The following is a 22,527-nucleotide window of genomic DNA, read 5'->3' as shown; positions in this document are numbered from 1 at the left end:
AACACTACCTTTGAAAGTAGCACTTCCATTATAGAATAAGAAAAGGAGGTAGAAAAGAAGAAAGATGCGGGCCCCCTCGAGGGGAAAGATCTGTGAATGACAGACATTTTAGTCAATGCATGCAATTGCAGAGCCAGACACTGTCAGTCAGATCTTTTCATCTGCAGAAAAGGATGGGGGCAGATGATCATTCTTTTCCCTTGTCTAATAGTCTGTGAAATCAGCTAGGCAAACCACCTCTCAATTTTACAGAACAAAAAAACGAGGCCCGAGGGATGTCTCCCACTCCAAGTAATACAACTCAGGAGCGGAGACAGGCCCAGGTCAGACTCCTCTCGGATCCCCAGGGCCTCAGGTCGCTCCCCAACCTTCCCAGGGCTATAAAGAGCAGCGTGAGGCTGCGGGTCCCGCAGCTCGCCTTGGGGCACCCTGGGGTTCTGGGGTTCCAGGCTTCCTGGCAGCAGACAGAGAGATCCGCCCCGAGGGGAGGGTCAGTGCGGGAAGAGTTCGGGCCTCCTTTCTCACACTTCCTCAGGACAGCGGCCCCAGCGTGCCTGCGGCCGGCAGAGGGCGCGGGCCTGCTCCACGCCGAGCGGGGCCAGCAGGGTCGCGCTGCCCGGGGCGCGCCGTCGGAGCTGGAGGGCAGCGGGGCTCGGGGCCGGCGGGTGGGGAGGGTAGGGGCGAGGGCGGGGCCGCGAGTGGGTGGGGCGGGGCTCGAGGGCGGGGCGCCGCGGGCGGGGCACGGGGGGCGGGGCCGCGAGCGGGGGGCGGCGGCGGCGGCGGCGGCGGCGGCGGCGGCCGTGGAGGAGGAGAACATGGCGGCCGCGGAGAGCGGCTGAAATGCCTGTTCTTCAGGCCGGGCGAGCGGGAGACTGACGCGATTCACCTCGTCCTGTCGTCTGTCGGCTGGAGCGCGGCCTCAGGCGCCTCGGCTGCGGTCCGGCGCCGTCCCGTCAAGCACAGCGAGCGCCGGGGTGGTTCTGCATCCCCCCCCCCTGAAGCGGGGGGGACTCCTGCTCCGGAGGAGGGGGCCGGAGAGCCGCGGCGAGCCGCCTGGGCCCCGGGGACGGGCGCCCGGCCGGAGGAGCGGCGGAGTCCGCGGCGGCGCCGCCACCCTCGCGAGCGAGCGAGCGCGGCGCCGGGGAGCGCGGCCCAGCGGCGGCGGCGGCGGAGGCAGGTGAGTGGCGGCGGCGGCGGGAGCCTCGCGGCGGGTGCAGCTGTCACGAGCCGCGCGGCCGCGGCGGCCCTAGGGGGCGGGGAGCAGCTGGCGCCCTCCGCCCGGGCTCCGCTTTGCCCGGGACCCGTCCCCCGCCGCCACTTTCTCCGAGTCCCCCTGCCGGCCTGGCGCGACGGCGGGGGGCGGAGGGCGCAGCTGTCACGGCACCAGCTGGGGGCTGCTCCCGGGCGGGCTGGCGCGCTGCGGAGCGCCGTCCCTGCGGCGCACTCCGCTTGCCCTAGTTAGTGGGGTGCGAGCATCCGCGGAGGGCGCGCGACCGCGGCCCGGGTGGGGAGCAGGCGCCCCGAGCCGCCGCCGAAAGGGGGAGCCGGAAGTAGGCGCGGGCGCCCCTCGGCCCCGACGAGCAAGCACGGTGACCTTGGCCAGCCCGTCAGCCTCTCTGAGTCTCGTCCGCCGGGACAGCGAATTGGGGGCGACCTAGGCACGCCTTTCTGTGGGTGCAGCTTTCGACGGCCTCTTTGCCTAGCCCGGCTACATTTGCCTTTCTCCTCTTGGGACTAGGGCTTCGGAGGTAGGAATGGGCGGATAAAGGAGATTTTCCTCTTGCGGCTGGGATTTGGTCCCCTTGCAGGGCTTTGCGGAAAGGACCCAGGAAGGGAAGCCCACACGTTGGCCAGATGACTGGAGGTAGGGCTGGCTAGTGGTCAGTGATGGAACTTGAGCTCCCCATAGTCGCTTGGAAGAGACTCGGGGAAACTGGACACCGGGGTCCTCGGTCCTTACCACTCATCTGCTGCGGCTTGTTTAATTTTATTTGTATATGCTTTTTTTTTTTTTTTTCCAATCAGTCACTCCCATGGGCCAGACACCCTGTACTCTGACGATGTTAGAGGGAGATGGAGGGATTGACAATACACCCTGTGTGTGACAAGGACGAGCCGAGGTGCCGTGGCCAAAGAGTTTGCTAGGGAGGGAAACTTTAAGCTTGGGAGTATCTCTCTGGCTCGACTATCCTTGTAGAGACACTGAAGAAGCGAGGCAAGTGTCCTTGTGGGGAAGGTGACTTTTTTCTTTCTTTCTTTCTTTTTTTTTTTTTTTTTTTGTCTTTTGAAACAGTAAAAAAAAAATTTTTTTTTAATGTGAAGTATGATTTTGGCGAGTTAGGGGTTCGTGGGTGAATCCCTGTCCCAGCACCCTGAGTGATTGACAAGAGGAACCTGGTGATGATTTGTGAGGCATCGTGCTTTCACTTCAGCCTGAAGAAATCTTTTAAGTGTCTGTGCGAGACAGTACTGCAGTGAAGCCTAGATTATGTTGTAGAGTCATAGGGGTGGATTTCAAGGGTTAAATTTGTTTGAGGTTTGCTTTCTCGTCTGGAATTGGTTGGAGTTAGTCTTGAAAAAAAAAAAGTTGGCCAAAGGGGCCTCTCATCTTCACAGAAGCTGTGGTGTGGTAGGAAGGGGGTCGGATTTCTTCATGTTGGGAATAAGGTGAAAAGAAAGTATTTGCGTATTTGCTTAGGTCTTTGGCTTTTGAGCTAGAAATAGTTTTGGGTTAAAGGTAGCCGTGGGATTTGATTCAGTTTCATAAACAGGCATTCCTCGAGTAATTTGCCATAAAGTAGGTAAAATGGAGTGTGTCTGCCTCATCTCTTGTACTTTGTGGAAAGGTCCAAGTTGGTTCTGTAACCTAAAGTCTGCAGTGTTTTCTCTTCAGCCCTTATTCAGACTTCAGGAGCCTGGAGAGAAAATCGAGGCCTTTGCTGTGAGAGTCGGTATTTGGTTTGATTTTTGCAGACATTTTATGTTAATCTAGTACACGTATTTAATCCATGCTGAACTTTGGTTTATAGATGCAAAGCTTGAATTTTACATAATTTACAGTTAATCTCTTCCTTATTTCTGAGAAAATGTATAGGGTTGTGTCTGTAAAATTGCTTTTGTGTGTGTGGTTTAAGCCAAGGGGATGTTTTTAGATCTACAATTTTGGGTAAGCGGTTTTATTGAAAGAAAAAAAAAAGCTCTATGAAACTAATGATGATTGTTCACTTAAACTGGGATTATATAGACAATGCATTTTTTTTTCCTCCTCCTTCTGCCAACATTTGTTTTCATTTCTCTCTCAATTCCAGGATTTTATTTCTAGAAATCTGGGCTGGAAACAGAAGCAGCAGTTTGTATAATCCCAAGAACTTGCTTATGCCAGGAAGCTTTAAGGGCAGCACGAAGTGGGTGTGATGTAAAGATACTGCTACTATTGCAGACATTTATTGGACTGCTGACGGAGTCTAGGGTCACAGCATGTTTTTGCTGAAATTTCCCGTTTTCTTGTATGTGTTGATCTCTTGGTGGGCAGAGTATTAGGTTGCTATGGTGCTGACTGGTGGATCCTGTAAAAATGTTGGCCAAATTTCATGCTTCTAACTCTATAGTGAAGGGTGGTAAACAAGTCTAAATAACTTAAATATGTTGTTCCCAGGATGGAATGTTCTCTGCATGTCCTCTTGATCCTGCTAATCCAGTGAGCGTTCTTCACAAGGACTAAATGTTGAGTAAGTGATGAGGGTGGTGGAGAGGCGCTGAAAGGTTGAGTGGGATAGCAAGGATATCAGACATCCCTGTTTAAAAAAAAAATCTTTTTTCAATCAGGCTATATACCAGGTTGTACTACTGATTGTTTTTCAAGGACATTTAGCTCTTCTTGTTCAGTCGTCATCAGCTTCACACGCCATCTCTTGGGGCAATACTACCTCTGTTTCTTGTTTCAGTTTGCTTTAATTTTTGTCAAGGAGTCGAAGTTGCTTGGATGTGTTGCATATTTTACAGGGTTGGTTGGCCTTAAGCTATGGTCCATCTTAGGTTTAATTTTAGGGCAACTATGGGAGGTCCACCTGAGTGCATAAGACTCAGTAGAATTTCTAAGCTGTGAACAGAGGAGATCCCTGGGATGCTCGTTATTGTCTTGGCGTTGATAACCACAGTAATTCTCAGAGGGCCAGCTATTACTTTCCTGGAAGAGGTCCAAAATCATTGTGGTGGGTGCTTTTCTACATTACCTGCAAACACTAGGTGCCAAGATGGGTATGGGGTTGGATAAAATACTCCGGCTTCAGGAGGAGGTGACAGAGCCTCATATGTGGTCTGGGTTACAATATTTTCTCCACTTTTATAACTCTCCTCGTTCATACAGACTAGGCCATACGAATGGGTGTCTTTGCTCTGTCATGTTAATCATTTATCCTTTTGTCACAGGCCATTGAGGACAGGTCTTTGTGGCCTCTGGTTTTCTTCTTCTTACCATTGGAAGTGCTGTCTAGGCATTTTAAGCTTTGTCTTTATATTTTAGTTAGGCTGTGTGCCTATTCCTTATTTATTCTATGGTGCTGGGTCATAAAATGGATTGGTGGCAGCTGGGTACTACTCTTAGTTAATCTAAGGATATGCAACTCCCCTCCCCCCCATAACCTAGTGTAGTTTTGGAAGTAGCTTTTGAGTGTGTGGTATTTGAGTTACAATAGAGCATAGAAATTATTATTTTATATTTTTGCTGGACATATAGATCAATATAGGAAGTCAATATTAAGCCCTGACACCAATGTGTAAGTCTTGTTCCATTAGTGCAAGGAAAGGAGGCTGTATCCCTGTGCCCTCCTTGAACCCACCCATAGCAGAGTGTTTTTATTCACTTTGTGATGAGGAGCATTGAACCAGGGACCTTATGAATGCTGGGCAAACCATCTACCACTCAACTGAACCCCCAATTCTTTCTCGTTTTGATTTTGAGGCAGTTGTGCTGAGTTGCCCAGGCTGGTCTCAAACTTTGAATCTTCCTGCCTCAGCTTCCTAGTACCCAGGATCATAAAGGAACAGAACTTTTGAAATTCTTTGAAGTGACAGGCTTTCTTAGTACAGTCATCATATTTAATGATAAGCAGCTTATACCAAAATAGACAGTCATTTTTTTGAGGTGAAATTAATGAATCTAGTCGTGCTCACCTTAGATATATGTTATTCTGTTAGCCTCCCCCCACTTTACATTTCAGTGAGGAGGGGAGGGACGTTGATATTATCAAGTGGCCCTGAATCCTATCGCTAGGAACAGAGATCAAACGGATAAAAATAGGTACAAGAATAGCGGTGTAATCCCAGCAGCAGAGTCAGAATCCTACTAACTGCAGATTATCTGATTTTCCCACAGTGATGCCTTAAAAAAAACAAAAACAAAAACACTTGGTTTTTTATTTTTGTGTGGTCACACTCCTATCATGGCACGCATGCCTGAGTCAGAGGACAACTTCTGGGAGTCCTCTCCTCCTACCGTGTGAGTTTCAGAGGTTGGACTTGGGTCATCAGACTTTTTAGCAAGTTACTCACCAAACCATCTCATGACCCAGGTGCTGTATTTTTTCCCTGTTTGAGCTTTTAACCCATTGGTTTGTAATTTTGAGGCAATTTTAGAGGTTGTTTTAGAAGTTGAATTTCGACTTTAGTCAGAGAGTGGGTTGGGTCATGGCTCTTCCAGATTCCTAGTCCACTTGACCTTAAGTATTTAACTAAACTAAACCTTAGGTTTTCATATTTAAAACTGGAACAATGTACTTACTCTCATGCAATTGTGCTTTTAAAAATAAAGCTAAGTAACACTGTTTAGCTGTGATCTGGTGAAGTAAAGCATTGACACTCATTAGCAAACGGGTGTTCCACGCCTAATCCACCAAGTCTCTGTTTCCTTTTTTTTTTCCCCCCTGGGTGAATAATCTGGCCCTGATCATTTGAATATAGAGTAGTAGGAGTCCTTGGGAGGGTCTGAGTTTCTTTGCCATCAAGTGAGCTATTGGTCAGATTTCACCTTTGTTTTTGTGCTAAAATTCTAATTTGTACGTTTAGCGCTATTTGCCTGCATGCATTTGCCTTTCTAATTTATTCTTCACATAACCACTGGAAAAAATTCCTTCTAAATGTCACTTGATGTTTTTAGTGAAGACTCTACAGATTTATCAAACCCTAAGACATTTAAATTGAGTCTTTTATATCCCATTCCAGAAAATTTTCTGTAGTTGACATCAGAAATGCTTTGTAACCTGTGAAGTGCTGCATAAGTAGAGAAAGCATTATAGTCTCCCAGAGTCCAGTCTGGCGGCTATAGTAAGACCCTGTCTTAAAAAACAGTCACCTTTAGGTATGTTGCTTCTTAGCTTACGTTTCATTTTCTTTACTTAAATTGTGTTTCCTTTTCTTTTATGTTCTCTTGATCTTCAAAAACAACTTCAAAGCTGGTATATTCTACAGTTTGATTCCCACTCCCTTAGCATCAGTCACTGTTCTATATAATCCATCCTTCATTCTTTCCCTGCCTCCGTCTGCTTCCTTCACTCCTTCCTTGATTGTACTGGAAAATCCTTGAGATTGCAGGAATCATAGCATTCAGAGTAGAAGAACTTTTGGGTTATTTAGAATAATCTTAATATTATAGAAGAGGTGACTACGTCCAGGCTAAAGTTTGGCTACCAAGATTTAAAATTTTAGGAATTCTAATAAATTTGAAGTAATCTCTGAGCTAAGAAAAGAATATAGTCATCCTTGGATCAAGCAGCCATTTATAGAAAATATCCAAAAGGGCTGGTGATACAGCTTAGAGGTGGGCACTCGCCTAAGCTTACATAGGCCTTATGTTCAGTCCGCATCACTGGTAGGCATGAAGAGAGAAAATGTTTTTAAATTGTTTTTATATTGAATGTGTGCAGGTTTCTTCTTGTCAGCATTCTCTAAATGATTCAGTGTGATAACATTCAAGAGCTTTGATAGTGTGCTAGGGTCTGTAATCCAGAAGTGCTTTAACATGTACAGGGTCAAGAGCAGAGGTTACGTGGAAGCACTGTGCCGGTTACGTACAGCACTTGAACACCCACAGGTTTTGGTGTCTCCCCGGTGTCTGGAATCAGTCTCCCACAACTACCAAGAGACAGTTTTATTTTGACCAGGAAGTAATTAAGACCATTTCCCCTCAAAATTTTCAAAAGATATTTGGAGAGGAATGCCTGCTCTTGCTCTCATTCATAATCAGCAAATATTTATTAAGTGTTGTCTCTGAGCCAGAAATTATGCTAGCTCTACAAACTACATTTTTTTTTATATGAGGAAATAAGGTTCCGGGAAGTTACATGGCTGGTGTAAGATCACACAGCTCACAGGCATTAGGATGGCATCGAAGCCTAGGATGGCTGACTGGAAGTCCATACCTTTAAACTGGCATCTCCCCAAGAGTCTTTGGCACACTTGGCTACATTAGAGTCTTCTTTTCTGGTCTCTCTTTGGGTTCCATACAGATGCTATGAGGACTCCTGCAACTTTATTGCTTTCTGGTAACCTAGGCACCATGTACACACCATTACCCGATGAAAGTGTTGCTTTAAGATTCTCATGTTCTCTCTGGTCTCACCTTTGTGCTTTAGTAATGTTGATTCTTCTGTGCTTCTGTCCAGGGAAGCCTATCTTTGAATGGCTGGCTTTGGATTCTTAGCAATAAAATTCTGCCTTTTCAGTTTTGATAGTGTTTTAATAAAGCTTAAGGTATTTTCTTTTATTTGCAGCAAATTGTTTGATCATTCTCTGTGTTTGCAGTGTATTTTAAATGGTCAGTCTAACTCAGACTGTGTTAATATACTGTGTCTTAAAATTTTGGTTTGCCTATGTTGTTGAAATATTTACATACCTGTATTATAAATCATAGATTTCATTGTTTGTACATATATACTTAAATATATCACACTATATTTGACCAGATAGTTGAAGGATAAAATGCCCTTGGTTTATACAATGTATAATACTGACTTGACTTCGGTAAGTTTGATTGGAGGAAATCAGGGAAAAGTTATTTGTTCTACAAATTCCCAGTTGTACCTCCATTTCTATTTTAGATGGTACAGGAAGTCTGTAATTGATTCTAAGTAGCTACTTGGCCATCCACTAAAGCTCTATTTAGATGAGTACACTGTTCAAGGTACTGTGCTGTTAAAAGATAAGGAAGTGAAATGATAAGATATAGATTCTATTCTTAAGGTGATTATGACCTAAAAGAAGCGATAAGGCAATGCAAATACCTGTAATATTAATTAAATGTGATGAGTGCAGTGATGCATTCTGGGACAGTAGTGTACTTGAGGATTCAGGGAGAGAGAGCAGTTATCTCATTTGAGAGAGAGATCAAGGCAGGTTTCATGGTGGGCTTGCTGGCCAGTGAGTGCTGAAACCTGGGCATGATTTCTGAGGGTGAGGTGAAGAGTGCAGCGCACTCAGGAAGGTAAAGTGGAAAGGAAGCAAGGTCAGGAAAGCTGGGAGCTCCTAGTGTGTGACAAAGGGGACTGCATGAAGACAGGACAGCATCTGACCAAGCGGGAGGGGGAAGCAGACACTCCAGTGGAAGTCATGTGATGCTGAAGGGCTTTCACGGGAGGAGACGGTGGGAACCCTGTGTAGTAAGTATGTAGATCTGGATGAGAATGAGAAATGTCAGTTTCCCAAATTTATGTGGATCTTTTCTTGGCAGGTTTTATATCCCAAATTTTATATTTTCATAATTTTTGAAATGATTCCATATGTAAGGTTTACCACACTGGGAACTTTTTCTCTTACTTTAAAGTATATTTAAAAACAGATCATGTGTTTGTGAATACAAGTTAGTATAAAATCTTTTTTGCATTCTTACACTTGTTTTTAAAGCAGCAGCTATTCCTTCAGACAGTGTATTATCATTTGACACCTTTAAAATTATTACACTTATTTTTGTATGTGGGTATTTTGCCTGCGTAGATGTCTGTGTGCACATACCCACCACATGCATGCCTGTGGACTCAGAGGCCAGAAGATGGTGTGGAACTGGAGTTGCAGGGAGTTGTTGCTGCCTTGTGGGTGCTGGAAATTGAGCCAAGGTCCCTCTGGAAGAGCCCTCAGTGTTCTTAACTGACAAGCTGCAGCCGCCTTTCCAGCCCTTAGTTTACTGGTTTTAGTTTTAGTGTTTTGAGACAGGATCTTACTGTGTAGCACTGGCTGGTCTGGAACTTACCTTGTAGACCAGGCTAGCTTTGAACTTATTGCCCTGCCATTCCTGAGCACTAGGATTAAAGGCGTGCACCACCACACCCAGCTTCATTTGACATTTAAAAACTGATGCAGTAGAGTTGTTTTCAGTGCAAAAATGTCTTCTTGTCTCAACACACCTGACTGTATAAGTGAGATTGGTCAGACAAATTGGAAAACCCCAGCTTTCAATATTCTTTGTGATTTATTTATGTCCTTCTGTATTCCAGAAAGGATTTAAGGTAAGATATGTCATTAAGTCTTAGGATCTTGGGCTGCTGAGATGGCTCAGTAAATAAATGTGCTTGCTGCCAAACCTGACCACCTGCGCTCAATCCCTGGGACCCACCCGATAGAGGAAAAGAACAAGCTTCCCCAAATTATCTTCTGACCTCTACACAATGCTGTGACACGGACACACACACACACACACACACACAAAGCAAAGGGTCTTGGAGTAAGGCTCTGATGTGTGACAGTGTTTCTGAAGTTGGAGCTACATCATACTGTTTGGGAGATGTAAGAGATACTGGAGGTCTGTGAACAGGTTCTTTCACTTTCAGTCTTTTGTGATATTGTGCAGTTTTGGGAAGTGTGGGTAAAGAGAATCTTGGATTTACTATTTTACACGGTAGACAGACTCCTGACACCATTTTGTATTGCATGCAGCTCTGTATTTCACAGAGAGTAACTGGTTACCTTCAGACAAGCCATTTAAGAATCACCTAGCTTGATGATGGCTTCATCCACAGAAAGACCATTTGCTGACATTTTCTGTGAGACGTGGTTGTGTGGGGTGTGCAGTCTAATATACAAGCACACTTAATCTGCCCCTTTGTGATAACAGCACTTTCTTAACAGTGGCTCAAAGAGTAATTACCTTCTGGAAGAAAACAGAGTTCAGTATTGTGGAGAGAGGATATGGAAAATGGTGTTTGGAAGCATTTCTGTCCTATTGGACTTAATTGCTGTTAATGATGAGTGTTAATTTGAAGAACGTTTTTATGCGAACACTTGTATTCACAAACGAAGTTTCCTAACCTGTATAAAAACCTTGTAAAAGAGACGTTTTAGTGGTTTTGAGCCCATCTGCTGGAAATATAAAAAGGTAATTTCATCTGATTAGCTTGTAAGAACAACTGATTGCCATCAGGAAATATGGAAATGCAGTAGCTGAATTTTAGCAAAAAGCCTTTGCGTAAATGGTGAGTGGAATTGCAATTGAATATCATGTTTTATTCAGTGCAGCCAGTAATGGAGTTCTTCTTTGGGTTTTATTCATCTTTGCAAAGTATGTTTTTCAGCTGTGCTAACCATTAAAACCAAGCAAAATAGTTATTTATTATAAAAATGAGCTGAATTTAGTACTAGAGCCTCAAGCTATACTATTTTAAAAACTATGAAAGCAAGATTCAAAACAAAACAAAAACCATGATTAGTTGTAATACTGTAAAAAAAGTAGTGGAATTGAAATAGTATTTATTAGAAAAGGCACATAACTTTTCATGGATCAGTGAGTAAAGTAATTATCTGGTTTGTTGTAATTGATGATTCTTAACTTTATATTTTGTATAAGTTTCATGAAGCACATAATTTGTCAGTTTTGTATACAGTGTGTATATATCATAAATAGACATATGTTTGATTTGCTGTAAAAATTTTTTAAAGTTATAGGATATATGATGAAATATTTGCCACATACGTAGTTGTTACATAGCAGAGGTTCTTAACTTGTTTATGGGTTAAAAGCCTCTTAAAAGATTGGCTTTAGTTTGTAAACACTTCACATGTAAAATTTGGTGAGCTTATCATTTCTTTGGGAGAGGTTCTACAGATTTCACCAGATTCTAGAAAGGACCCATCATCCCCTCTGTTGCTGAGGACAGGGACCTCAATAACACCATTCATCCAGTTTCACCATCTTGCCAAGTTTAATGGATATATCTGATGTCATTATTCAAGCCCGCAGTATGACTGGTTTTGCAGTTTTTCCATTTTGCAATAGATGTGATTGCAAATGCCTTTGGCCTTTACAGGTGTTTGAGCTCTGTTTGTTGCACAACTGCCTGGCTCTACATTACTTGGTTTCTTTTATATAGAATTTCTCCCTCAAGCCTTTCTTCCACAATTTTACAAAAGTATGAATGGGGAAAGAAAGGTATGTGGTGTGTGTGTGTATATATGTGTGTGTGTGTGTGTGTGTGTGTGTGTATCTAGGAAGTTGTGCTGAATGGGTTGGAATTCAGAATTGCATGCTTAAACATTAGCCCCTGAATCTCAGCCATGCTGGAGTTCTTAGACTCTGATATGGCATGCTAAAAGCTTTCTGAATTCTATGGGCATATTACCTTGACCCTTCTTTTCCACTGTAATTATAATTCAGGCCTAATTACAAATGTGCTATTAAAGTTGTCCCATAATCCATACTGAGTCCCTTCTTTGGTTGTTTATTTTATTTTTAAAATATTTATTTAGTTCTAGAGAGCTAAAGTTAAGAGCACTGGCTGCTCTTTCAGAGGACTCAGGTTTAGTTCCCAGCACCCACATGGTGGCTCACAACTGCCTGTAGCTGCTGTTCTTGGAGATCCAGTTCTCTCTCCTGGCTGTTACCAAGCACACACACAGTACATTTACATGCAGGCAAAACACTCACACACATAAAATAAAATAACTGTTAAATAAAAAATTATTTGTGTGTGTTGTGTGCCGTGTGTACATTTGTACTTCCCAGGAATTGGTTTTCTCTTTCCACCATGTGGGTCCCAGGAACAGAACTCAGGTCATCAGAATTGGCAACAAGTACTTTTGCCTGCTGAGACATCTTGCCAGCCTCCTCTGTTAGTTTTTGCTAAATTTTATTGGGGAAAAAAAAAAAAGACCCTGGTATTTGCAGGCACGTGTATAGTGTTCCTGTATGTGAATGCGGGTGTGTGTGTGTGAGTGCAGGGTGTGCATGTAGAAGCCAGAACTTGATGCCTGGTGTTTTCTGTGATCGGCCTCCACCTTCTCATAAGTTGAGACAGGGTTTGTCGGCGCCCTGGCCAGCCAAGTGCTCTTCCACAGGCTCCCATACTACCTGGTGTGTGCACGGGTGCTGAGGATTCCGGGACACATGCTTGTGCTTTCCCTGTTGAGCCATCCCTGGGGCCCCTGGCATGAGAATTTGTACTTGTGTTGTATTACTTTACTAAAAGGCCTTCCATGGTCCTCATTACTATCAAAATAAAGTTGTACCATAGCCTAGCACATAAAGCTTTCCACTGTCTGGCACTGATCTGTTCTCTGGCTTTATTTACAGTTAGTCGTCCACAGTAGAGTGTATGAACTAAAATTGTTGACTTATTGTCCCCTAAATATTCTATTTCTTTCTTTGGAATATTCTCCCTTATTCTGATGTGTACCCTTGGAACTCTACCTGTTCTTTAAAACTTCACTCAGATTTCTCAGTTCTGTTAAATTAAAACATAAAGGTAGCATGTTCCTTTCGTGAACTCTTTTTACTTTTCCTACTCATTTTCATATTTATATATATATATATACATATATATATATATATATATACTTTTTGCATGTCCTGTCCCCTATAGTATGGTATAAAATGAGCAAAAAAGTTCATGTTTTATAATTTTGTGGTGTCTTTGGCTCAATTAAAACATTCAGCAAATGATACTGATTAATTTATAATGCTGCTTGTATGTGTGTGTGTTTCTGGAATACTCAGAGATTATGTTTTTCAGGGATTCACTTTATCGGTCTCAAGATATTTAGTGACTTGAAGATTGACTATTACACGAAGAACATGTAAGACATTGACTGTAAAGGGTTATGCTGAAATTCCTGGAATAGCTGTATGGTTAATACATGCTGTTGTTTAGGAGGCTGAGGCAGGAAGAGCTGTTTGTTTGTTTGTTTGTTTTGTTTTTGCTTTTTTTGAGACAGGGTTTCTCCGACTAGCCTAGACTGTCCTGGACTTGCTTTGTGGACCAGGTGGCTGTGAATTCACTGGGATCCACCTGCCTCTGCCTCCCTGAATGCTGGGATTATAGGCGTGTGCCACTGCCCCCGGTGAGATGGGAAGATTTTAAGTTTGAGGCTAGTCTGGGCAACTGGAACAAGGAAAACCTTGTCTCAGTATTTTTTCAAAGGTGGCAGTGGCAAGGGATATAGCCAGAGTGCTTGCCTAAGCATGTATTGGGCCTTGGGTTTAATTCTTAGAACTGTTGCTCAAAACTTGAAAGCCAAAGAAAAAGAAATCTGAGATAACCTGGTAAATTATTATTCTTAGTATAGAGCTTCCCTGTCACGGAGAGAACAAACAAATGTGTTCCTTTCTGCTTCTGTCTTTAGAGCTGTTGGAGCAACAGAGCCTAAGATCTTGATCATTACTACTTTTCTGTTTGTTTGTTTACACATATTCTTTACATGAGAAGGTATTTTCTTATTGAACACCAGTTGTTTGAGGCACTGTAACGCTATTCTTCAAGTTCCTGTTTATTGGGAAGATATTAATCAGGCCTGGAGACATGACATGGCTCAGAGGTTAAAGCATGCTGATTAATCCAGGTCTCTTCCAGATGACCTGGATTCAATTGTCAGCACCCATATGTCAGCTAACAATGACCTGTGACTCCAGTTCCTGTTGGTGGCTCTGATGCCCTCTTCTGGCCACCATGAGCACCAGGTACACTGATGGTACACAGACATAGATGCAGATAAAACACCCATGCACATAAAAATAGCTAGAGCTTTAAAAAATAAAAAGATTATTATTTGTATAAGGCAGTCTCTTTTGTTTTAAATTTTACACAAATTAAAAGAATAATATAAAACAGTGCAAAAGTGTCACATGTGAGTATATATTTCAGCACACACACTTTTAGCACACATTCTGTCGTCTGAGATGTATTAGTACCATAAAGCTGAAACAGCCTTATGGGGTGGATCTGAAAAAAGAAAAAGAAAAATACTTTTTTTGACTTGTTTCTATTTGTTTTGTTTTGTTTTTCCAGACAGGGTTTCTTTGTGTAACCCTGGACGTCCTAAACTCGCTTTGTTTGACCAGGCTCGCCTCAAACTCACAGAAATCCACCTGCCTCAGCCTCACAGATTACTGGGATTATAGGCGTGCGCCACCACACCTGGCTGGCTTGTTTCTATTTTCACCTGCATTCTTTCCTTCCAACCCGGGTGTAAATTACGAAGGGGAGAGATGACTGTTATTCCAGTTTGTACTTTAGTGCTTTCGTAGTTCTTATAGTGTATACTTATAAAGTTGTTGCTGATGTCCAGCTTGGAGCCCAGCGTGGTTTGGATAGACTTCTTGGAGAAAGTGGATTCAAGTTAGAATTTGTAGGACTTGGAATGTGCTTATGGCGTAGTTCATGGTATGTGAAGAAGGAGTTTGGTACATAAGTAGATAATGGAGGTTTGATGTAGTTTTTGAAATAGCTTCTTTGATTACTATGGCTTTCCCCAAAGTGACACACGTTATTTCCCAAAGTAGTTATAGAGCACTATATAAGGGGTTAGGAAGTATGGACAGAAAAGATAAATGAACAGAGTGTGGCTTTGCCTGTCATGGAAGAACTAATTTTCTTTATTGAGGTGAATATCAAAATGAGGAGGGTCTGTTTGAGAGTTATTTAGAGCTGGAGAGATACTCAGAGGTTGAGAGCACTGGCTGCTCGTCCAATGGTCCTGAGTTCAATTCCCAGCAACCACATGGTGGCTCGCAACCATCTATAATGAGATCTGGTGCCCTCTTCTGGTGTGCAGACACACATGCAGGCAGAACACTGTATACATAAATAAATAAATCTTAAAAAAAAAAAGAAAAACCCTGTTTTGAAAGGCATTTAATCACAGTAAGCCCTTTATATCTGCTAAATGAAAATTATAAAAAGACTTATTTAATTTTATGTGTATGAGTGTTTTGCATGTATGTATGTATATGTACTGTGTGCTTCCTGATGTCTGCAGAGGCTATAAGAGGCATTGGATCCCCTGATATGGAGTTATAGATGGTTGTAATTCATAATGTGGGTTCTCTGGAAGAGCAGCCAGTACTGTTATCCTCTGAGCTTTTCTTCAACTCCCAAATACAATTTTTTATTGTTAAATTTATTTATAAAGAAAAAGCTTGCAAATGCTGAATTTTAACGTCTAAGTCAATTAAAGGGCAAATTTTACTAATGACTCTACTATAGCGGTATATAAGATAATAAGTTCTAGTTTGCTATTGTAGAGTAGATATTTGAAAGTCATAGATAGTGAATATTTGCTTTGGTATAAATGCTTCAGAGCTTTCCTACTTGTAGGACTCAGTTGATAAGATTATAGGACAAGGGAAGAAGGAGTAAAGGGCTTTGGGATACCAGCGGAGACTTACTGATGTCAGAAAATTCTCTGGAGGTCTTCACTTACCTTTGTCGTTGAGAATTAAATTAAGTCTGTGTTCCTTTTTTTTTGTTTGTTTTTCTGATGTTGCTTTGATAAGGCCTGTTGGGGAAATATTAAGATTCTGTCCACTTGTACAGAACTAGGTCGCTGCCTTTGTTACTGTTCCATTGCTATGGAGAGACACCATGACCAAGACAACTTACAAAAGAAAACGTTTACTAGGGTTCACAGCTCCAGCAGTTAGTCCCTGACCACCATTGTGGGGGGAGGTGTGGTGGCAGGCAGGTGGACACTGGAGCAGCAGCTAAGAGCTTCCATCTTATCCCACAGTTGGTGGCAGAGAGAAAGCTAACTCTAATGACATGAAAGCCCACCCCCAGTGATGCACTTTCTCCCAATAGCCCCCACCTTCTAATCCTTATCAAATGGTTCCACCAACTGGGACCAAGCATTTAAACATGAGCCCATGGGGGCAATTCTCATTCAAACCACCACAGACATGTAGCTCTTTAAAGTTGATGAAACTATAAATATGTTTTCCTCAGTTTTGTTTATTTTCCCTTTTAAAAATTATCTATATTTTTATAAATTATAGTTTATTCACTTTGTATCTCTGCTGTAGCCCCCTTCGTCATCCGCTCCCAATCCTATCCTCCCTCCGTCCCCAAGTCCACTGATAGGGGAGGTTCTCCTCCCCTTTCCTCTGACCCTAACCTATCAAGTCTCATCAGGAGTGGCTGCATTGTTTTCCTCCGTGGCCTGGTAAGGCTGCTCCCCCATCAGGGGGAGGTGATCAAAGAGCCAGCCACTGAGTTCATGTCAGAGAAAGTTCCTGTTCCCATTACTAGGAAACTCACTTGGACACTGAGCTGCCATGGGCTACATCTGTGCAGGGGTTCTAGTTTATCTCCATGCATGGTCCTCGATTGGAGTTTCAGTCTTAGAAAAGACCCCTGTGCCCAGAATTTTTTAATCTGTTGCTCTCTTTGTGGAGCTCCTGTCCCTTCCAGGTCTTCCTATCTCCCCTTTCTTTCGTAAGATTTCCTGCACTCTACCCAAAGTTTGGCTGTGAGTCTCAGCATCTCCTTTGATACTTCAGTCCTGCATATTTTAGAACTTGGGCTTTACTTCATACTACGCTATAATATTTTTTTTTCCCTTTGGGTTAAAAAGTAAACCATATATATGATACTTGATTGCATTCTAGTAATGAATTTGAATAAGTGGAAGTATATAGAGTTAAAAGGTGAAATTCTAGTAAGATTACATGGCATGTGTTAATTTAGGCTATCTAATAGTACCTGCTCTCTATTTTTTATTTTAGATGGTAGCATGGTCTTTCATAATTCCCTGTTCCCGTGGACATATCAATTGTTGCATAATGGATGGCCATGTGACCAGAACAATTTTAGTGTACGTACCTGAGAGGAGGGGCCAGACTCACCTTGTTGGCGTTGCTGAACTGGATGAACGTAGAAGAGCACCACGAGGGCAGTGCAGCGGCTTGGGAAAGAATGGGGCTGTCTCCATCACTGTGACAAATATGGGGGAATATCCTCTCAGAGGGGACTGTTTAGTTTGCCTTGTGGCGCTAGGCCTCAGTCTCTTGTTTGTCCTTTCCTGGCACTGTGAGGCAGGAGGTCATGGCGGGGATTGTGTGGTAGAGCAAAGCTGGACTTCGAATAGAACCCAGAAAGCAGAAAAGGAAAAGGGGCCTGGAACAAGGGCATGCCTCCTAGTCACCTGTCCCTTTCAACTAGACTCTGCCTAACGTTTCTATCATCGCTCAATGGTACCAGTATCTGTGGGTGCTAAGCCTTTAAACATGAGTGTTTGGGGGGAATGTTTTAGATCTGTACAGTAAGAGAGGCCAGCACACAGACTGACCGAGCACACTCTTGTGTGCCTGAGCACAGAGAATCTTTGGATCCTGTTGAATCTTAAATAAGACCTAGTCATTATTTCTCAGTTAAACGAGCTAATCAGATACTTAATTTGCTAGTGCTAACGTGAACTGGGTTGCCGGGTTTTGGGATCAAAAGACTCTTGACTGCTCTAGATCTGTTGTTCATATACAGACAAACAAGCATTCACTCAGACACAAAAAGGAAAATACCTTATAAGTTATTATTGGTTGTTTTCCCCTTACACTCACAGTATTTTTGGATGCTAGACTATAGAGGAGCCATTTTATCTTTCCAATGGCTGCCTGACTTTACAATTGAATGTATATTATGTCATTTATTTAACCAGTGCCTTTTTGATGAATATTGAGATTAAGGTGTTTTTTTTTTTTTTAAATACCTGCTTTTAAGAAATATTTATTTAATTTGTGTGCATTTGTGTGTATGTGTGTAGGCACACATGTGTGCTGGCCTACTTATGAAAGTCAGAGGACAACTTGTGAGAGTTGGTTCTCTCTCTCTCCTTGTCAGTCCCAGAACTTGGGATCTCAGGTCCTCAGGCTTGGCAACAGTCACCTTACCAGCTGAGTCAAGTTGCTATTCCAACCAAGTTAAACATTTTTTTTTTCTGTTTCAAATATGTTTCAGTAAATATCTTGTATTTACTAAATACACGCCCATGAGAATATTGGATATGCACACATAAAACCTGATGTTCATTCAAACTGTCACTTCAAAGGCTACATTCATTTACATTTTCACTAACAATATATAAATGCAGCTGTTTCCCTTACCTTTGTTAAACCTGTGTATTATCTGTCATTGCTAGTTGGACGTATCTGCTGGTTGGAAATGATAACTTGGTAGTAGCTTGACTATTGGTAAAGTTGATAATCTTATCAAATATTTATTGTATTTTGGATTTCCCATACTAAAGTTCTACTATTCATATTTGTTCACTCTTCTCTTGGGCTGCTTGCCTTCTGGCCTTTATTATTATTATTAATTGCTTCTTTCGTGGCTTTAATATACTTACTTTGTAGTTGTGCTTACACATACTAGGGATGGCTTCGGAAGACTGCTAATCAGTTCTTTTAGAAATATATGAAACTATTTCAAAACTCTTACATATTTTTACATATATCTCTAGATTTTAGTTGACATATTTAATAACTAGATGTCTGCAGAAGTCAGTTAACTAGTCTATAGGTGTTTAAATTAGTTAATTTTACAACTGAGCTGGGTTTTTGGAAACTCTGAAAATTTTCTGTCAGAATTTTATGATCATTCCAGCTAAGCATGTTGATACATATTGTAGTCTCGGAATTTAGGAGCCAAAAGCAGGGAAATTGGCAGGAGAAGGCTAGCCTGAATTACACAGTCAGTTCAAGGCCAGTCTACAGAACTAGTGAGAGTCTGTCTTAAACCAAAACCAAGGGTGAAGAATGTAGCTTAGTGGTAGGGCACTTGTGTAGTGTGTGCGATGTCCTGTGTTCATTTGCTAGCAGCGTGCGCACACACAGACAAACATGCACAGACACACATATCCATGAGATTATTGGCTATGCACACGTAAAACCTGATGTTCATTCAAACTGTACAGACAAACATGCACGCACGCGCAAGTTATGAGCACATTGTTTTGTAGAATGTTGGCAATGAACTGACTGCTAGTTAATTGATAACTACTCAGGACTATTTTCAGCTGTGGGCCTTGGCCAGCTCTGTGAAGAGGTGGGTTGGCTGCCTACTTTGGTATGTTCTTGATTCCTTAATTTTCACAAGAAAATATTATTTTGTACTTGGTTGACTATATATATGCATATGTTATCATTTTGCTTCACTCAAGCAAGTGTGTATTTACTTTTGGCTCTGTTAATTTTTTTTTAATATACCTAGTAATCAGAATTATCATTTTCTGGAGGACTACTGATAACACACTCGATACATTGTTTTAAAGCCAATCAGTTTTTACCTGGATTAAATCAGAATATATGAGAACTATGCATGTTGACTGCATTGTTTTAGAGCGGGGTAAAATTGCTCTTACAGAACCTTTCTTTAGTATAATTCAATCAACATTTATTACATTATAACAAATGCTATGTAATGAGAGCCATTAAAACAAACAGCACTGTGAAATTTACTACACTTCTTACTGTAGCATTCTTGCTGAGAATTGTCTCCTTTATCCCAGTGCCCTTGTTAGTTTTGTTACTACTGCTACTGCGGGAACTGTTAATAGCTGATCTGCAGGGCTGATACTCAACACAAGACGAGCTAATATTTGATCAACAAATACTACTTTTAGCTGAAGGCAGATGCTTATGTCCTCACCTTATTGATGAGGATGAATGATTTAAGGGTTAGGCCGGCGCCTCTGCAGCTGGAGTTCTGAACTTGACTCTGCTCTGCTCTGCTGATTCCTGTTGGTGCTTTAGATTTTCATGTAGAAAGCATTTCCTGAGTTTTTGCAGGCAAAGGCTCAGCACGTGATGTCGGGGGGTGTGTGTGTCAAGATGAGCTATTATTATTTTCTTGTTTTGTTTTCAGCATTGTTAGCATTAGAACCCTTGTAGTAAATTGTCCCTCATCTTCGTGCCAGGAAAAGCCCGTTTTCCTCTGACCAGCTTGTTTATACCACATAGTCACCACAGCTCTTAAAACTGATGATATTTCTGTCTTCAGAGGGGAGCTCTCAGAGCCTAATGGGTGGCCTTTCCCTTACAATAGTATGGGAATTTGTGCCATGTGGTTTAAATGATAAATTTACTGTTGACTCAGTCCTAACATTCTTACTTCATTTTCTTTCTCTTTGCTCAATTATTTTCTTTCTTTTTTGTTAGTTACCTTTGTGTAGATGTGTAGACCAAATACTCAAAGAAGCAATTTAAATGAAGAAAGATTTGTTTTGGCTTATGATTTCAGAGGTTGCGCCAATGGCTGTTGGGCTGTTGTGGCAGTGGGTATATGTGGCAGAGGAAAGTTACTTACTCGTGGCGGACAGGCAGCGGAGAAAAGAAAAGAACTAGGGACCTGGTGTAACTTTCGAAGTCACACCCCAGTGACCTGCTTCCTCCATCTGTAGCCGCCCCCAAAGTTTCCACACCTCCCAGGCAGTACCACTAGCTGAAGACCAATCGTTCACAACATTTCATATTGAAACCATCACAGATTGTAATGCGCCCCTGAGCTGTCTCAGATATTGGAGGGGGAGCAGTATGGAAATGAATGGGTTTTAGTATAATACACGCCCATATTGAAATGTCATATTACTCTTCATTATTTGTTCCTTAAGATGACTACTCCTAAGTAGGTACTAAAATTTCCGTCTCTCACCAGAGTAGGTAGGTTACTTCTAGATCAGTTCCTGTTACAGCTAATCCTGTTGAAGGCGTGGATTTTCTCTCAAAGGAACAGTTACATACATGTTCCTTTGTAGCTTCTCTCGTATTTTATTTTTATTTCCTTTGGTCTTTGCTTCAGCCATCTCTTACAAATTTGGCGGGACTTGTTTGAAAAGCTTGTACATCTGAAGTCTTTGGGAGCACTCTAAAATAGAACTTGTTTGAAAAGCTTGTACATCTGAAGTCTTTGGGAGCACTCTAAAATAGGACTTTTCACATTCGGCTACAGCATGGGCAATATGAAGGTTGCACGCTGCTACTCCATTTCTTTTTTAAAAGTGTCAACTTGTTGACTTACAAAGAAATGTTCCGAAGTCTAAAGATTCCTAGGTTTTCAGGTTATGTGACTAGTGTATTTGTCCCCTCAGGACGATGTACATGAGGTTGCATTATGGCCTCTTTTTGTGGGAGAATTAAAAACATTTAAATTCCTCTCCCTCTTCCCCTCTTCTTCTCTTCCTTTGTAACTTTATCTTTTGAGGAACCTGGGTGGTTTACCCTATAGAATTTTCTGCACTCTGGGTTTTGATTTAGTTTATCATGCTGCCATACCCCCTGAGTGTCTGGTAAGTTGATATTTTGATTTGAAAACATGGCTAAGGCTTAGTTTGTGGGGAGAAGAGTACAAGACATATATAATGTCTAGCTACCCTTTATGATGTTAGCAGCTGTTGCCATTGCTATTGGCTTTTGATTCTTAGAATACTAAAATGATCACCATGCTGTGTAGCTGAAAAGGCAATGTGCAGTGATGTTATCATACACTGTAGAAACAGAAATGCTCGGGCTATTTGGGAAAAAAGCATTGTTGTCAGGAATTGAAGAATACCTAGTTTTGGTCTTGGCTCCCTGCACAGAGCTCTTTGTCTTTGCATAATTAACAAGAACAAGGGCAACAGCAGCTAATACTCATTAGTGCTTATTTTATGCCAAATTCTGTGCAAAGTAATTTATGTATATCATGTAATCTTATTTTTGTAGCTACAAGGCAAACATTATCATCTTTATTTTGCACTTCAGAAAAGTGTCCAAGGCCATGCTGCTAAGAAATTTGGATATCAACTCTGCTCCATGCCAGTCATGCACTGATGAGCATCTTGTTCATGCCTGTAAAATGGGTATATGCAAAGGAGCTGTATCGGCCTTGCAGAGTTAGCGATAATATGTTGTTTGTAAAGTTGCCTTGAAAAATGGTGTCGATGTTAAAATGAGATGCAACTGAGCTGAGCGTACACAAGTAGAGGAAGATGGTAGATGCCCTTGTTTCTAAGAGAGTGTAAATTTTGGATGGAAGGAAACCTCTAATCATTTTCTAACTTATTTCTCCATAACTGTTGCTGCTGAAATATGGGGGAGCTTGTTTCTTTTGCTAAAACAGAGAATGGCAGAGACTTCATAAGTGGTAGACATCATGTCAGCGATTGCCTAAAACTCCTGTGTGAGCTGTGATGCCAGTTCCTCCATGGCCCATTGCATAGGCCGGGTGAAGATGTGCTTGAGAGAGCAAGACTAAATTAACGATTTAGCTCTTTCTCCAAAAGGGCAGATAGCACAAGTAAATTAGT

At 42.1% G+C, this 22,527-nt stretch overlaps 1 protein-coding gene across 10 annotated transcripts in view; it reads left to right on the top strand.

Annotated features, from left to right (window-relative positions):
• The first annotated feature begins 806 nt into the window (after positions 1-806).
• Ncoa1 (nuclear receptor coactivator 1) overlaps positions 807-22,527 on the top strand; it is a 212,872-nt gene continuing 191,151 nt past the window's right edge. For 9 of the 10 annotated variants that reach the window (XM_060365339.1, XM_060365318.1, XM_060365359.1 and 6 more), the window contains exon 1: positions 807-1,177. The gene's annotated coding sequence lies outside the window, so the exon portion shown is untranslated. Of the gene's footprint in view, positions 1,178-1,493; positions 1,749-22,527 lie in introns of those variants that run through there. The other variant, XM_060365313.1, reaches the window with a different exon arrangement.

This window comes from Meriones unguiculatus, chromosome 1, assembly GCF_030254825.1.
Source record: "Meriones unguiculatus strain TT.TT164.6M chromosome 1, Bangor_MerUng_6.1, whole genome shotgun sequence".
Taxonomy (NCBI): Eukaryota; Metazoa; Chordata; class Mammalia; order Rodentia; family Muridae; genus Meriones; species Meriones unguiculatus.
The sequence above is the reverse complement of the archived record's forward strand: the minus strand, read 5'-3'. Positions and strand labels throughout refer to the sequence as shown.